The sequence below is a fragment of the Callithrix jacchus genome, chromosome 2 (assembly GCF_049354715.1).
Source record: "Callithrix jacchus isolate 240 chromosome 2, calJac240_pri, whole genome shotgun sequence".
Classification (NCBI taxonomy): Eukaryota; Metazoa; Chordata; class Mammalia; order Primates; family Cebidae; genus Callithrix; species Callithrix jacchus.
The window spans coordinates 35403730-35418435 of record NC_133503.1 but is presented as its reverse complement, the minus strand read 5'-3'; the positions used below and the strand labels follow the sequence as shown (position 1 = coordinate 35418435).

General features: G+C 41.3%; 1 protein-coding gene and 1 non-coding gene across 2 annotated transcripts in view; one reads left to right on the top strand and one right to left on the bottom strand.

The window, feature by feature from the left end:
* The window catches only part of SPOCK1 (SPARC (osteonectin), cwcv and kazal like domains proteoglycan 1), a 533103-nt gene that overhangs the window by 447204 nt on the left and 71193 nt on the right, over positions 1-14706 (top strand). The gene's annotated exons all lie outside the window — the stretch shown is intronic.
* On the bottom strand, positions 11943-12049 carry LOC118151814 (U6 spliceosomal RNA). The gene has a single exon (XR_004740221.2). It is a non-coding gene; the product is annotated as a U6 spliceosomal RNA (small nuclear RNA).

The window sequence follows — 14706 nt, the reverse complement described above, 5'->3', positions numbered from 1 at the left end:
AACGTTTACAAAAGCACAGACTACTAAGTTAATGGTGAGGGAGAGATCAGGGAAAAACAGAACTCCGTCATATCAGAAAATAGAACATTAAAAATAATACTGACAGTATTACAAAACAACTAAAATTCTATTTCCTCATCAGTTCCTTCAGTCCAATATAATTATTTTTGCTCCACCAGATCTTGGTCAACAGTTTGCTTTTATGAACACCATTTGGAAATTAAGAAATACCACCTTGGAAGCCTGCATCAATGAGTCTTATTTGAAGTGTCAATAGTTGAAACTTGGTCCAATTCTTTCTATGAGGTTCTAAGACTGTCCTTCATTGTTAAAGACCTCACTTCTAGGCTCTGACTTACAGTAGAGTTTTCATATAAGCATGAGTGGAAGCAGAAGCTACCTGTTGGTGGTAGTAATTATGACAGTACCAACAGTATCCTAATGCAGGAGAAAATAATCAACTTTTAGGGTACAGCATTTAACTGTCTAATATAGATTTTTTTTTTTGAGACAAAGTTTTGCTCTGTCACCTATGCGGGAGTTCAGTGTTGCTATCTTGGCTCACTGCAACCTCCACCTCCTGGGTTCAAGCGATTCTCCTGCCTCAGCCTTTCTAGTAGCTGGGAGTACAGGCACATGCCACCACACCCAGCTAATTTTTATATTTTTAGTAGAGATGGGTTTTTGCCATGTGGCCCAGGCTGGTCTCAAACTCCTGGCCTCAAGCAGTCCTCCCGCTTTGGTCTCCCAAAGTGCTGGGATTACAGGCATGAGCCACTGTGCCTGGCCGAACTATCTAATAGGGATTTGATCAGTGTTTTCCTACAGGATAAGAACACATTTGGGGCAGTGAGGGCATTGATAAATCCCCAGAGTCATTCTGTGAAATGAAACACTTAAGTTAATAATGCTTTACCTGGACAAAATTGAGCAAGGTAAGGCTAACCTTTTCCTTTTATTTGACACCTCTTTCCGTGAAGCTTTCACAATAATTTGTGACAGGCAACAAGGGCTGACCTGAGGTCGTGGCAGTTCAAATGAAGAGGAGGGCATGGGTACAAGGGGGAGAGCAGAGGTGAAACAAAAGGCAACTTTCAGTTGGCAACTTAGCTGTGGGTGTGGAGAAAGGGAGGAGGAAGAAGATCTGAGCATGCAGTCCACCTCCCCTTACCTGTCAGCAGCCCCTTCCAGAAGCTGCAGGCAGTGGGCATGGTGTCCACAGGCAGTCCCTGCCTCTGAGACACATTATGCCTCTGGACCGTGGGAGGAGCAGTCTTACTTCTGTGCCTATTGCAGAAATGAGAGTTTACATTCTTATAAATGCAGGCCTATGAAAACTGTCGCAATACACACACACATGCACACACACGCATACACACACACACAAACTTTTTTATTGCTATTTTATTTTCAACCTTACCTCTGTTTTGAACCTCATTTCATCTGAGGTGAAACATTTATAAAGTCACTTCTGGGTCAATTCTGTTAATGCAGGGCTGCACCTGAATTCTGGAAAGCGGAGGTGGGCTAAGAGCCTATGAGCTGCAGTATTAGTGGGAGGCATTTCCTAGTGTTTTCTCTTTCTTTGGGATCCATCCACCTGGATGGAGTTCTTAACATCTTCAGTTAGGCGAGTGGTATTCATTCTCACTGCCTCTACCGAGAGACCTGTACTCACCTTGCCCACTTAGGCCACGGTGAATCCTCTTTCTTCTCTGTGAGACTCTTCTGGGTTTACTAGTCCTCTCAGTTTCTCCTTGGCCCTGTTGAGGGACACAGAAAACTTGAGAAGACCCTTCTGTAGTTTTCTGGCATTAAGAAAGACTGTGGTGAGGTTGCTCTCTCAAGCCTTCTCTTCATGGATCAGTTCTTTTAGACCAAGATATGCACTAGTTCCTTTTAGAGGTTCCTGGCAACCATTTCTACTCAATGCAGAGCACAGTTTCATGAGACTTGCTTCAAATCGGCATTCAAACTGGTAGGCAAACACAGGTCCTTTTTACTGCTGGGGCTCTCCACCTGTCTTGGGTTTCAGAATCACCTCTTTCCAGCCTAGGGTCCGTAACTGGGTGACAGATGGGGAGAATTGTGGAGAGCAGAATCCGCCCCTCACCTGCATGATCTTCTCCCCAGAGCTTTATTTCTTGTTGCCCCACCTTGGTCAATGCTGGATGTCAGCATGGAGGATGTGTGAGGCAGGTCTACCTTGCTCTCTTCCCATCTCCTAGTGTGCTCTGCTTCGCTGCCTCTTCCAGCCTTTGCCCTTTTGAGTTATAACATACCAAGCTCTGGCAAATCAGAAGTTTCACAAGCTTTTTTTTTTTCAGAAGGCAAAACCAACTGGCTGATTTCTTTGTTCTCTTTGTTTATCTGGCATTTCTCCCTGGGCATGTCCCCTGAAGAGATGGTGGAAGGTGGGACCATCCTTTAAAATTTCTGAGTATTTCCTACTACACCTCTAAATTACTTCTTGACATTGGGCAGGTGACTGCATTGCCTTATTTCTCTCATTTCCATAAAGCCAGTCCAACCTCAGAGTATGAGCAATGGTTATCAACACAAACAGAAAATAAATAAAAGAAAACATAGTTAAAAAGGGGGAGATGAAATTGAAATCTATAAGTTGAGCCTGGGATTCTGTGCATTTTTTCTGAGTCTTTTCAGGAAGGTTCTCTCCTAATTTATCTTGGTATTTTCTAGGACCCAACAGTCAGCACAGTCAGCAAAGTCATTTTTTAGCTCTGACCTGAATTCTTCAGCTCCAGGGCATTGCTGATGCTTTTTCTTCAGTCCTCAGTGAAGACCATGAGGAAAGTCTGAGGTGCTGTTTCTTTTTTAGTCTTTAGAATGCTTGTAAATCTAAAGAGGGAATAGAGGTCTCAAAAGCGGAGGCTTTAAGGTAGATTTTTCAGCTAGCCCATACTCCACCCCTTCTGAACCTGAGCATCTGCCCACCTTGACCCACCTCTACTGTTTCAGGAACACAAACCACTCCCTTCCAGCCTGAATGTAGCAGTCCCATTCCCTGCACCTCATCTGAGGAGGGATTTGGAGCTTCCTCTTCCCTGAGGAGAAGACTTGGCAGAGTTGTAGGATTTTGGATCAAGAAAGGTCTCACTTATCCCCTATCACACCATGTTGAGGGGTCCTCTCTGTTCCTCCAGGGTGCCCCAGCTTTCCCCATAGGGACTAGGGGAAGACCAAATGGACGGGGCCTCAGACCTCCCTCAGAATGACGCCATTCTTACACTTCACCACCTTAGATTACGTTTGTGGGAAGAGTCTGACCACCATTGGTCTTTATTACTTTCATGTTCACCAGAAGAGAACCCGGGCCCCACTGAGAAAAGACCCTTGCATGCTGTCAGCTGACAGCTCACCCGACCCCAGGTCTACTGAGTTTCTTCCTATCGTGTGTGTACATCCTCATTCACAGTCAGCAGCATCTTTAGCCTAAAGATGGTGGCAGATCTGTATGGTGGGAGTTAAATTTAATGTCTCCTGGGTCTGAAGTCACTTGCCCACATCTTACAGTATTAACCATCAGGCAGAGAATATCAGCACACTCCCTAACCAGCAAGGTTTAGAATGGCATCCTACAGATGCTCTCCCACCCGCCCCCTCCACTCTGTCTCTAGAAGAGGAAACGGAACAGAACACTCTCCAAGGACAGCTCCTTCTTTTCTTCTTTTGGCACAGATTAGATTAGAAGGGATGTGGCTCCAGCCTAAGAAATTATGGAGAAGGTTGTGGAACTGTTACCCCCATACTGGCCTGATATGAGCTGGGAGGTAGGAGCAGGATGGGGGCAGGTTGGTGCAGAAGGGGAGGAAAGAGAACTGCAAGCTTTTCCAACAGGGCATGCTAAAGAGGAAATAACTTCCCTCTGGCTGAGCTATTTAGAACAGTAGGAAAATAGTCTACAGTGATTTTCTTTTCTCAAACAGTGCTTTCAACCCAAGGGCTAGGTTCTGGGGGAAACCATCTTGGGTTGACAGACGGTTGTCCAATTCCATTACTTACCACAAGTGGAGTTGGAAAAATGTGTATATAAGGGAAGAGGAGGTGGTGCAAAAGAGAATGGGATAAGGAGTTCCACTAGCTGTAATGTCTCAGTGGAAAATTCCTGAAAGAATCCTGCCGCAGAGGCTCCTAGAAAAATGGAGATTTATCTTTGCATCCAGGAAAGAACATTTTTCTTTAATGCCCATTGTGTAAGAGAGTGAAAGCCCTGGGCTTGCAAACTTGCAATTTAAAATCGGTTTATGCTAACCTTTCTGTACCTATTCAACTTCATTTGCTCGTCATTCAGTACTACATTCAGGTCAGAAATTAAGCACATAAAGGAATATTTAATTTTTAGGGCCTTGTTATTCTAAATGTCATGACCTTAAAAAAATGCTCGAGAATTAAATTGGCAACTGCATCAAAGAAGAAAACTCATTTGTCAGGACTCCGAGGTAACTGCTGACTCTGGCTTTGATCTCAGATTCTTCCTCTTCTGTGAGTTCAACTCTGGGAAAGTGCACCACAGGTTTTCCTGGTCCTCTGAAGTCTATTTGGTAGCAAGTAAGTGGGGAAAGCTAAAGGTGAACAGAGAAAGAAGGATAAGCTGAGGCAAAGGGTTGCTGAGGTTGGAACCAGAGTTCAGCAAATGGGATAGAGGTTTGCACTAGAAATTAATGGTTTCGATTGTTTGCCTGGACAGCACTCTTCTCTTGTTCTTACTAATTTTTGTTTAATTTACAAAATTAACATACATTCTTTTTTTTAACTTTTAGTTTTAAGGGTATAAGTGCAGGTTGGTTCTGTAGACAAATTGCACGTCGTGAGGGTTTGGTGTACAGATTATTTCACCTCCCAGATAATAAGCATAGTACCCAAAGGTAAATTTTTGATCCGTACCTTCCTGCCACACTCAACCCTCACGTAGGCCCTAGTGTCTGGTGTTCCCTTCTTTGTGTACTCAGTGTTTAGCTCCCACTTATAAGTAAGATGATGCAATGTTTAGTTTTCTGTTCTTGCATTAGTTTGCTTAGGATAATGGCCTCCAGCTCCATCCATGTTGCTGCAAAGGACACGATCTTGCTCTTTTTATGGCTATGTAGTATTTCATGGTGTATGTGTACCACATTTTATTTACCCGGTTTACCACTGATGTGCTTTTAGGTTGATTCCATGTCTTTGCTATTGTGATTGTGCTGCGATGAACATGCATTTCTTTATGGTAGAACAATTTATATTCCTTTGGGTATATTCCTGGTGATAGGATTGTTGGGTCAAATGGTAGTTCTGTTTTAAATTCTTTGAGAAATTGCCAAACAGTTTTCCACAGTGGCTGAACTAATTTACATTTCCACCAGCAGTACATAAGTGCTCCCTTTTCTCTGCAGTCTTCCCAGCATCTGTTATTTTTTGACTTTTTAATAATAACCATTTTGACTCACATGAGATGATATCTCATTGTGGTTTTGATATAAGTTTCTCTAATGATTAGTGATTTGAGCATATTTTCATATGCTTCTTGGCTATGTATATGTTTTCTTTTGAAAAATGTTCATGTCCCCTGCTTACTTCTTAAGGGGATTGTTTATTTTTTACTTGTTAATTTAAGATCCTTATAGATTCTGACTGTCAGACCTTTGTTAGATGCATAATTTGCAAATATTTCTCCTGTTCTGTGGATTGTCTATTTACTCTGTTGATGTCTATTTACTCTCTTTTACTGTGCAGAAGCTATTTAGTTTAATGAGGTCCCATTAGTCAACTTTTGTTTTTGTTGCAATTGCTTTTGGCATCTTTGTCATACGATCTTTTCCAAGGACTGTGTCTAGAATGGCATTTCCTAGGTTTTCTCGAAGAGTTTTATAGTTTTAGGTTTTATATTTAAGTCTTTAATCCATCTTCCCAATTTGGTTAGCTTTTTTTTTTGTTTGCATATGCCTTCAATTATTTTTATATACATATAATAACTTTTTAAACTTTACTAATACATAATCAGGATTATATTATACATAATTTTTTGTTACCTGCCTTTTATATATCATACATATATTTTCATGTATGTACATAAACCTATCTGTGTATGTGTGTATTTGCCTATCACCAGCTAACCTGCCTACCTGCTTCCTTGAACTCTAGACTTAAATACGTAACGACTACTTAGCATTTCCACTTGCATGCCCCTAGGCATATCAAGCTTAATGTCCAAAATCAAACTCCTAATCTTCCCCCCAAATGTGCTCCTTCATCCTGCAGTTTGCTATTTTAACTAAGTACAACTCCATCTTTCCGTTTACTGAATAAAAAGCCAAAAAAAACAAAAAAATACCACCCTTTTCTTTCTCTTTGCCACATATAACTCATCAGCAAATCATATTGGCTCCACTTTCAAATATAGTTTCAAACATAACCACTTCTTACCACCTCCACAGAGGAACCACACCAGAGGCTTAAGACATCCTTGTCTTGTCTTGTAATCGCTTCTTAATTGATCTCCCTGGTCCTTGCATTCTTTTCTTGAACATGGTAGTCCAACTGATTCTGTAAAATGTAAATCAGATATGTAATCCCCTGTTCAAGATACCCCATCTTATTAAGATTAAGAGGAAAAGTTACTTTCAGTGATCTGCAAGGCTGACATGATCTGGTCCTCTGTTATGTGTCTGTCCCCATCTTTTGCTGCTCTGATCCTTGTGTGCTCCGCTCCAGGCACTCAGGTCTTCCTGGGGCCCCTCAAACATGCCCTTCACACCACTGCCTCAGGGCTGAGCACTGACCGTCCCCCTGGCCAGGACTCTCTTCCCCAGACATCCACAGGTCACTCCATCAACCACCTCTTTAAATCTTTGCACAAATGTCACCCTCTGAGGAACCCTTCCCTGAGGACTTCCTACCTACCTTCTCCTGTTTATTTTTCTCCATATCATTTATCACCTTCTAATATGTTAGTTTGCTTACCTTTTTTGTTCATTGTCTATTTTATCCAAGTAGGATGGAAGTTACAAGAAGTCTTTTTGTCTAGATTCTCAATGACTGCCACATGTCGAATGAATCTGCTTCGTTCTTTTTAAAGTGTTTTCCACTGTACGTATGTACCATAATATACATTGTTTAAAATAGTAAACAGTTGATTTATAGCACAAGATAGTCTGTATAAGGTGCTGAATTTGAGAACTGTGCTAAGCACTTTATGCCTATGTGTAATCCCTCTGACAGCCAAATCATGTTATCTCCTTTGCTGGTGAGAAAATTTGAGATTTGAATCTGTTCAGTACCTTGCCTAAGGCCACACAGATAATGGATGGCAGAACGGGTTTGAAGCCTTTCCTGGAACTGGTGCTCTTACCCTTACATTATACTGTGTTCTTAACCTAAATTCAATGTCCACTGAAAGGTCAGGCTTCCTTTGAAAAAAGAAGAAAATGCACACCCCACTCTTCCACACATGTGTCCATCCACACACTTTAAGCTAAATTTTCCCATGCTTTCAGTACTCAGAGAATATAGCCCTTTTCTGAGATCACAGCTCTCACTGATGGGATTTTTCCAAAGTGAAAGAATTAATGTCCTCATACATTTTCTCCTCTTTTTTTCTCAAGTAGGCTTAGCTCTCTGAAGTTTATCAAAACACGAGCACTGACTCATTGTTCACCACTATATTATGCTTCTCTGATAGCCACAAGTTTCCAACCTAGCTCTTAAAGATAAAAATTCATTTGTAATCTGCCCTGAAGTCGACTGTTCTTCCATTGCGCTACTATAGATTATTGTGAAAGGAAAAGACAGCATTACAATAAAAAATAAATTGAAATTATCATCAGAAGAAAGTAAGTGGCTTCCACCCCACAAAGCAGGCTACTTAGTGAAATGTCGGTAGGCCCCTTTTCTATATCCAAGCAGTGTATTGGGAACTAGGCCTTTGACAGGGCGGAGAACAAAGAAAGGTGTGGCCCCAGTCCGACAGGTGTAATGAGAATCAAATGAGCTCATTTTTAGCTATAAAAATCGAGTTAGATTTCATAAAATATAACTTATCATCATCGTCATATTGATGACGATGATGATTCTCTGTTTGAAAACCCAAATTGGCAATTAGACATAAAAAAGGCAGGAATGTCACTTTCATGATTTGACTTGTGGAATGCATAATGATGCCAGGTAACGCTCAGAAGCAATAGTTGGTTGAGTGTATAGTGATAGATGTTCAGATTGGTTAGAACAGCAACCAGAACACACCCAACTACCCAGATCTCTCCTTATTCCAAAGAGACCAAGGGAAAAGAGGGAGCTGAGAGATGTGTTCAAATCACAAAGAAGTAATTAGGGAAGAACTTTGTGTGTCTCTCCTAGTCCCAGAAGGGTTACCTCCAAGGCCCTCCTGTGTGAAAAGAGGGAGCAGATCTTTATGGCAAGAGAAGGCAGACCTGCTGACACAGTAGGAGATCTGCTTATTTCGAGGCTTAGAATGAGCTGAAAGCAGCAATAACTTCAGAACAATTTAGGGAAGGTACTGGGAGGTTGAGGAACAGTAATATTGGGACAGAAGAGACCATAGGGTCTGCAGAATGTATGAATCCCTGCTTTCAAGTTTCCCAGTTGATGTAGTAGCAGGTTTTCCTGGAAGCAGTTCCTTTATACTTGAGTAAATTTTACCACATAGCAGAATCTTGTGTGAACAAACCCAGCCCACCTGTTGCATACAGTGGGTGGGCAGGGGTGGGGAAGGTCTCAAGAAGGTAGTTACATGTGCTTGTCTCCTCTCACCCTAGCCAAGAGAGCACCAATTTATTTTGGACTCCTTGGCCTGACTATGCTTAGTCCAAGCTTGAGTCTCCTAAATGGCTCTTGCCACCAAGTCCTATGTGGAAGTGGAGTGAGGCTGCCAACCAAGTAGATCCCCTGGGCTTCACCCAAATGCAGATGTGATCATAGCCCCAGCTTCAGAAATTATATGGATAAGGGATACTGATGTTGTGAAGCCAGATTTAGAAGTTGAATGTTGAAGACCAGAAAATTAGTGTTGGCAAGGGATTTGATTAGAATTCTGATCAGGTACCAGTGCACCGGGCCAAGAAATTCTCCTGAAAATGACTTGCAAAAAACTACTTTAAGTTAAAAAATAAAAGCCCTTGTTTTTATGAGGGCTACTAACTAATCCTATGGAACTACCCCTGAGAAGTATTACAGAGGCTGAAGAGGCATAAATCTCTCTCCCGGTATCTCCCCAAATCTTTGAATGTAGACTATTATGTCCTAAGCCAGGCTAGTCACCAGGGAGTTTTTATGCTCCAGGACAGTAGCTTAGAGTGGACAACATCAGGACCCCTTACTCCCTTGATCTGATCTGAACCCAGATCGCAGTCTATGGCCTGGTTCCTTTAGGTGGGATACTGCTGATTCTCCCCAGCCTCCAGGATCTGGCATCTGTACATCCCATAGACCCCCTGTCCCCCAGGGTTGGGAGACTGCAACAGTGTCCCCTCACCTACCAGGCTCCTGTCTGTGATTCATACCTGACAGGCTTTCTTCTCCACCAGAGTCTTCAGCTCCAGCTTTTCCCACAGCTTGTTGGCTCCTGTGTGCACCAAGCCCAGGACAGTGCATGGCACAGATTAGGCTGACTTCAGTCATTTGTGGAATGAAGTAACTGAGGAAATGTATAGGGTCTTACTGTTACCCAGGCACATTTATATACTTGAGATTTTGGTGGCCCCAGCCCTTGGATAAGTTGGGTTTTGTAGGTGACTTAGGTCCCAAAGTTGAAGAGGCAGGCTTCTCAACTTGACAGTACTTGTCTATGGACTCCCCTACGTGGATCATTCTAGGGTGCAACCTCAGGCTAACAGGTAAGCTGCTGTACATTTCTGTCTTCTCTGCACTGGGAAGATACCATCATCTAAACTGAGCTCAGGCAGGTCTGTTCTTTTCCTACAGCCTACGTCCCTGACTTGAGAAAAGGGCTCAAGGTATCTCAAGAAGCAAATATTTTTGCCTTGATGACAGAAGTGTAGCATCCTGTGTGGTATAGAACATTCTGTTTAGTGTTTCCTTGGGCTCTCTGTGAGAACACAGAGAACATTTATAGCCAGAGGAAGGAGTATCTGGAGATTATGAGCATTTGTTCTTATTTGAGTGAAAAGCTTCTGTTACAAGAATTATACATAGTTCTGTGTTGTGAAATAGTTGGATTAAAATCTGATTACCACTGTGCCCAAGAAGAAACTTGCCTATTTGGGGAAAGTATAGTGAGTTAAAATAACACAGATTGTTACTTTGTGTACCTTGCTTCTCAAGACTTCTGAGCTATATTTAAAATTTAAAGCTTAAAGCAATACCCCCAGAGTTTTTTCCCCCCTAAAACTGAGGGCAGCGATTGGGTCTGTTGGTAGCGAGTAATGTATCTTCATCCAGCTGGCCAGCGTTTATTAAATACCTGTTCTGTGCCCAGGTCGTATGCTCTTTCTCCCCTAAGGGGAATAACAAGAACTCTTAGGACCAGATATATCTACAGTGTGTTGCTCATGGGTCTGCATATGGAGCTCACTTACGTCTCAAGGTAATAAGTGTGTCAAGCTGAGCTGTTTTCCATGTCTTTATAGAGCAGGGTTTATAAGTCCAGGACTCCAAACGTTTTTTTTATCATTTTCTGAGTGCGTTTCTATAATTTTGACATATACCATTGTAGTCTCTGTGGTCAGAAGAGCGAGGCTTCATTTCATGTGGTTGAGACAAGGAAGCCTACTTAAAACTCCAGGTGATTCTATTACATTTTGGACCTTATGTACCGGCATTTTATACTCATTAGACTGTGACATCCTTGGAAGCAGGGATTATGTCTAATTTATCTTTATGTCCCCAGCTTAGGGTCTGCCAAATGTATGGTCACCACTGAGTGTAAATATTAATTTGTAATATATCTGTTATGCATTTAATTAGAGCAATACTTAATAAGTAGCTAGAATAAATTTAGTGTGTTTCTACTTCCTGTCTGTTATGAGTTGTTTAATATACACATGGTGGAGACTGATCTTCTTGGTTTACTCCAAGACTTTGGATTCAAGTTGGCATCTAAACTCTCTGGGTGGCTTTCCTTGTTGGCTTTCTGTGATAACCACCCTGACCTTTGCCCTCTGGGGCCCTGTGCACCTGGTTTGTTGCCTCCTTGTCCATGAGCAGCAGCTAAGGGACATCACAGTGTGGCCTCTGGCACATGCGCTGCCTTTGCTTTCTATCTTCTGCAGAAAGGCTCCTGTTCCCCTGACCTTCCATGAGCCTAACTGTATTCAAGATTTACGCAAACTTGTTTGCACTTCTCTATTATTTGCCTTCAATTATATATGATGAGGCTTGTTGAGAGGAGTGTTGTACACTAGAAAATGCATACCTGTGGAACCAGGCAGTTGTGAAGTTTAATTCTAGCCCCAGAACTTGCTAGCTCTGTGACTTTGAACAAGCTACTTCTCTGAGTCTCAGTTTTCTCATCTGTAAAAACAAAGAGGCCTATCTTGAGAGGTTATTACCAGAATGAAACAAATTAATTGAGATAATTATGAAAGTTGCTGGTTCTAAAAGGTGCTCAATGAATATCATTTTGCTTCTTTTTTTACCGTGTGCACACCCACCCACACATACACCTCATTAACATGGATCTGCTCTTTGTACAGTTTGACAATACTGGCCTTCCAAAAGACCTTGGAATTCTAGAATTAGTCTTGCAAGCATGTAGCAGACCCTGTTAGTTGTCTAGCCCGTAGCCATTTGATTCTGGTTTTATTTGAGGAAGAATAAGCTCACCTGCATTCTTTCTTTCCCAGTCTCTTCCAGCTGAGGGTGTGGCCCTGTGATTCAGTTCTGGCCCATGAAATGCAAGTGAAGTCTTCTAGAGATTTCTAAGAAAGCTTTTGCTTTTATAACAGGGACAGGCAGAGCTTGTGCTGTGTTTTTTTTTGGAACGCTTCACGAATTTGCGTGTCATCCTTGCGCAGGGGCCATGCTAATCTTCTCTGTATCGTTCCAATTTTAGTATATGTGCTGCTGAAGCAAGCACTTGTGCTGTGTTTTATCCTTGCAAAAGTGTGAGTGGAGTTGCAGCAGCCCTTTTGTAGCCATAGGCTTCAAACCCACCCCCCACCCATTAAGGATGACAGAGCAGAAGCCCAGAAAGAACCTGGGACCTCAGTGGCACTGTGGAGTAGCTGAAGCAACATTGTGACTGCCTTTCTTCTGATTGCTTGTGTCACAAAGTAAATCCCATGAATTTATGCCACTGTTAACTAAGCTTTCTTATTTGCAGCTAAACACATTTTCTAATGGACATAGAGCACATCTCTTTTAAAGGAAATATTGGTGTGAGGTCAGAAGTTGCCAAGGTGTCAGGAACAATGGCAACTTGGTATCTAGGGAAGGAGACCAGAGATGGCCTCAGGAGCCATCTCTGGTTTACTCCAAGACTTCTGATTCAAGTTGGCCTCTAAACTCTCTGGGTGGCTTTCCTTGTTGGCTTTCTGCGATAACCACCCTGACTGCTTTGCCCACTGGGGCCCTGTGCACCTTGGTTTGTTGCCTCCTTGTCCATGAGCAGCAGCTAAGGGACATCACAGTGTGGCTCAGAGGTTATGGGATACTCTGTCTCAAGAGCATTCAGTTCCTAGAACTAGCTAAAGGGTTTAGAATGGCCTGGAGTGAGAATATTTGAGCTACGGTTATAAATCATGTGTTCCTCATCCCTTGTAAAGACTGACAAGGGAGCGGAAAAATTGTTCCATGGTACCAACCTGCAAGGCTTGCTGGACCAGAACACCCTGTGCCTGAGGGAACCACCCAACTAGAGAAGACAGGTATGTGATGGAAGACAGGAGACAAGGTTTATTTTAAATGAGCATTAAAATAACATCAGAATTATGCATATTTGTTACAGAACACGTAAAAATACTACGAAATACAATGAATAAAATGTTTAAAATTACCCAGTCTCCCAAACTGAATATAATAAAATACTATTTAAAAATCTTTACCATTAGCTTAGTAATACTTAATAATATTCCCATATCATCAATTATTCTTTTAAAACTTGATTTTTAATGGCTGCATGGTGTTCAGTTCTGTAAAACATCTATAATTATTGTAGCTAGTCCTTTATTATTGAACATTTAGCTTCTCTAATTTTTAGTTATTATAAATACTGCTTTTATAAACAACAATGTATACTAATTTTGTGCACATCTTATTTATTTTCATAGGATGGATTTTTAGCAGTAGAATTTCTGGGTAAAATGGTTTGTATACTTTAAGTCTTTTGTTACACACTGGCAGAAATTCTTTTAGAACAGATGTGTCACAAGTGATGTGTAGGAATGCCTATTCAGAGGACCCCTATCATCTTTGGATACTATAATTTTAAAGGAATTTTTCCACTTTGTGGGTTAAAAGAAAGGTAGCTTTCTTAGCTGGGATTTGGTTTAACAGTATGTGATTGACACTCCAGCACCCAAATAACAGTAGTTTAAACAAAAGAGGGTCTATTTCATCTTCACATAAAATAAGTCAAGTGGTAGGAAGTCTAGAACTGGTGTGAAGCAACCTCAGTCATGAGGGAACCAGGCTTCACTCTTGTTGCTTAAACAAGTCTGCCTCATGGTCCAAGATGTCTGCTAGAGCTCCAGCCATTCCAACTTTAATGCAGTCAGTGGGAAAGATCGAAGTGTGAAGAACGGCAGTCCTTTCTTTCAAGCAGACCTCTGTGAATTTGAATAAAGTTCTGCTTTCATCCCAATGGCCAGCTCAGTCTGAATTTAGTCTGAGTACAGTCACATGGTCCTTCCTAGACACTGGGGAATATAGAGTTTTCAGGTTGAAAGCAGTAAGCCAGCTGAAAACCAGGGTTCTTATGACTAGGCAGAAGAGTGGATCTTGGGAGACAATTACTGACTCTGATGCATTTTGATTTCTTCCTTCTTTGATTATCCTGCAGGTTTAAGGTGTGTGTATGTGTGTGTGCATGCCATTTGTAATTATTTTTTTAGATGAACCACATCCTCTATGATTTCCCTTTTAGAATGCTGATTTTTTAAAATCAGGTGATTCTTTTATATCCTTAATTTGATATGAATTCCTCATATATAGTTCACTTTTCTCCCAATATGTCATTTGTCTTTAACAGTGCTTTCTGATTTTGAGGTTTTTATCCAGTCAGGTCCATCATTCTCTTCTTTAAGAATTTCTGGCATTGATGTATGTTTAAAAATCTCTCTCTCACTCTGAGACCAGATAAAATTTCACCTATGTTTTCATTTTGTTCCGTCATGGCTTGAATTTTTCATGTTTGATGCATTAGGCCAGTGGCGTTCAAACAGAAAGAAATCATTTCTATGGTAAGCTAGCACTCAAAGCTTTCACCAGGTCTTTACTCTATAAGACATGCCCTATTTTCTTTTCTCTGCCATCATACCTCATGTTTTAGAAAGATTTTTTGAGGTACCCATTCACAGATTGCAACTTGTAGTTAGAAAAGCATTACTAATAATCTAATACTTTCTGGGGTATAATATGAGAACTGAAACTATAGTTTTTGTGTGTGTGTTTCAAATAGCCACTTTAAAAATGATTTTTACTCAATAATTCATTTTTCATCTAACAAGTTACTCTCTTTTTCATGAGTATTCTTATCTATTCTCTCCTATATTCAAAATCATTTTGAAAACTTTA